Genomic DNA, 3,451 nt, shown 5'->3' with positions numbered 1-3,451 from the left:
GTGCCAATTGAATAACATATGCGGGGGTCTCCAAGTACGCCCTGCCCTACATAATGGATCGCAAGACCCGGACGCACACATTATTTTTGAATGGCAATCCCCATCAATTTCGGGGAGGCCCAGCCCCCTCGAATATTTTATTGAGGGGCTTGGACCTTGGCCCCTAAGAGTTGGCTCCTCTGCGGCCTTCTGAGGGAATTGGCGGGGCAGGGTCCCGTGGGACTTGCTTCCGGGTAAGCGCGTAAAATCGCACCGCTTTGGGTACCTCTCCAGTCTCCAAAGCGCGCGCAAGACGCACAGCGCCGCGCGTGGTTGGGCCCTCGCCCTCTAACAGAAGAACGTGGTGGGATTTCTCCCGCCCCGCCCCCACATTTTTTTTAAGCCAGTAAGTCCTGGGCTCGGCTGGTTGGTTCAATTTCTAGGCGTAATAGCGGTGGCGTAATAGCGTAATAGCGGTGGCGTAATAGCGGCTGCAGGTGTTGGACCGACGGGCCTTGGGAGAGCAAGGCTAGCATCCCCGCGCATCTCGCTGGGTGCTCGCCCGCTAAGCAACCCGCAGAGCTGCTGCGAGGATAAAATGGGGGGGAAGGGATAGAAGAACCACCTGTAGCTCCTTGCAGGAGAGCTGGGAGGTAAATGTTACAACGCAGAGACCCCGCACCTCCGGCGCGCGCCCCCGTGCGCGCAAAGGAAGAGCGGTTTGAAAAGGCACCCCCTGCGCAATCTGACCCAAAAGGCAACATGGGGATGCTTCAAGCAAGCAAGCAAGCAAGCAAGCAAGCCGTCTGGTGTGTGCCTGTCTCATTTCACCACCACCCCTCTTCTCTCTCTCTCTCTCTTTTAAGGAGAGGCAGCTGCTCGGCAGGTGCAACTAGACAGGAACAGACATGCCAGCAATCTGCCATTCAGCCTACACAAGATGGGCAGGCAGCTGTTTCTCATTGCGAGGAAGGAGCTGGAGCACCTTCTTCGAAACCCACGCAATCAAAGCTCAGCCGGATCTTTCGCTGCCTGTCGGCAAATTCACGGAAGGAAAAGCCTCTCCAAAGGGAGAAGGGGGCGGCCTCTGTTTCCCTCTCGCCAACTGCGGCAACCAAGGTACCAATTTGCCACAACACCCAGTTTCAATTTTACGAGGAGGGCGGGCAGGGTGATTTCTGCTGCTCCAGTAAGGTTCACATTTGGGATCAGCATCAAAGTGGATGCCCTCCTGCAGGTTGGGGAAAGAAACCTGGCGCCGTCTCTGCTGCTTGCAGAGTGGCACCGGGCAAAGGACTGAAACCCTTCTCTCCCTGCCTCCCTTATTCATAGAAGCACAGAATTGTAGGGTTGGAAGGAACAGCCCTCAGGGAAGTTTTTAAAGTTTGATGTTTTACTTTGCTTAATGTTTTAATTGTTAGAGGCTGTCCAGAATGGCTGGGGCAACCCAGTCGGATGGGCAGCATAAAAATAAATTATTATTATTATTATTATTAACCCCACACCTACTACGGCTAAGTGGCATAGCCTCTCACAGGGTTGTTGCAATCTGTAACTTATTAACTGTAATTTATTATTTATTATTATTAAAAACATATTATTACGAGTTACTGAAACCAGTTTTGATCCCCCAACTTTATGCTTTGCCACACCAATTTATGGAAGATTTCGAGGTTTTATGACTTCAAACTGATCCCTTTTCGACATAATCACCCAGAACTATCGGACCTGAATACTTCTTGTCATTAAAATAATCATTTCCAATCAAAACAATTATTCAACATGGCATTTTACCCCCACCAACTTCTTCTAAAATGCTCCACACAAGCGTACATGTGAACAAAAACGTAAAAAAATGACATGTGGCCATAGCTCAAAAACGACCTGATTGAGCAAAACCAATGTGATTTTTGGATTCAGCGCATCAGATTCGTCCTAAATCAACTGAAAAAACGCAGACAACAAATTTGTTGTTGACCAGTGTTATTAATCATCTTCTTTTTGACGATCACTCATAGCAGAGTAAGAGTGTCTCCCATAAACACGGCTTTAACAATGAGTCCGTAAGTGACTGTGGAGGCCAATTCTGGATCCACACGTCCTTCCACAGTGGGGACATTGGTTTCTGGGCGGGAGTTGATCACTGTGAGGGTTTGCCAAGTGTGCCTTCCTCTTGGCATGTTTCTCCCTTGCGTCCTGAGTCTGAGTGTCTTCAAAGCCCATGACACCTTTAGAAAAGGCTGTTCTCCAATTGGAGCACTCACAGGCAAGTGTTTCCCATTTGTCGGTGTTTATACTACATGCTTTTAGATTTGCCTTGAGACAGTCTTATTAATAGTAGGCTGGATGAGGCACAATATCGGGGCAACTTCAAGCAGCAAAATAAACGATCTTCATTAATGGTTCCTGGTGTTCAAATGGCCCCACCCCCGCATGAGGTAGCCGTAGATCTGGAGAAACCCCAAAGTTTGCCAAGGAAGAAAAACAATTCTGAAGGAGAAGCCCACCAAACCAGGCCAATGGGGGACTGTCGGGCGCAGTGGCTGCGAAATACTGATGTTAGAGAGATATGGAAAGCCAGATGGGAGACTGACCTGAATGGAAAGCCATGGCTGAATGGAAGAGCAAACAGGTGCACACTCCACCCTGACGCACGTGTGTGATGCTCTCTTGTCAACAATGATTCCATTCTCCTCCTCCAGTGTCCCACCCTATTAAGACTGCATTGTATGCCTGTAACTAAAGCTGCACGCTAGGAACAGGTTCATTCCCCTTTAATTTGTGTGCTCAGCCTGTTGCCTAACAGCCTCGGGAACAGAGGCGAGAGAAAGAGAACTAGATTTGATACTGGGGACAGAGCACGCTTAGCCCTTGGGGACACCCCACACAAAGATGCAGCTCAACATTAGGTGTGACAACACAATGATTTAAAAATAACAATAATTAAGGAGAATGGTGTATTTACCAGCCACAATTTTTGTTTTCCTACTCTTACATAGCAAGGTGCTTCCAGAATCCTAGGTTCCTAACCCTAGCAGACTGATCCGCTCTAAGTCTCTCTTGGAACCAAGCGTGGGTTGTCATTTTTCTTATGAGTGGTTACCGTAAAATAGAGGAAAGGCTCAGTGGCAGGTCATGCTTTGCACGCAGCAAGTCCCAGGTTCAAGTCCTGCCATTTCCAGGTAGGGCTGAGAGCCCTATCTGAACTTAAGGAAAGCCACTTCCAGCCAAAGTGTAGACCAGCTGTTTCCAAACAGCCCACGGCCACATGGACTGCTTGAAAATGGGCAGACCACCCAATTTTTTTTCTGCCTGTTGTAGCAATTGCAATGCACTAGACTTCTAGTTATGTCCACTTCGGACATGTGGTAGGTTGATGCTGCAGCCCCTCTCAAAAAAACAACTCCTTTCTGGCCTGTTGGTTTACTGCTCTCTGGTGTGCCAGGTCTTACTGACTCACGAGATATTCAGG

This window comes from Podarcis muralis, chromosome 6, assembly GCF_964188315.1.
Source record: "Podarcis muralis chromosome 6, rPodMur119.hap1.1, whole genome shotgun sequence".
NCBI classification, from domain to species: Eukaryota; Metazoa; Chordata; class Lepidosauria; order Squamata; family Lacertidae; genus Podarcis; species Podarcis muralis.
This window is presented reverse-complemented; position numbering follows the sequence as displayed.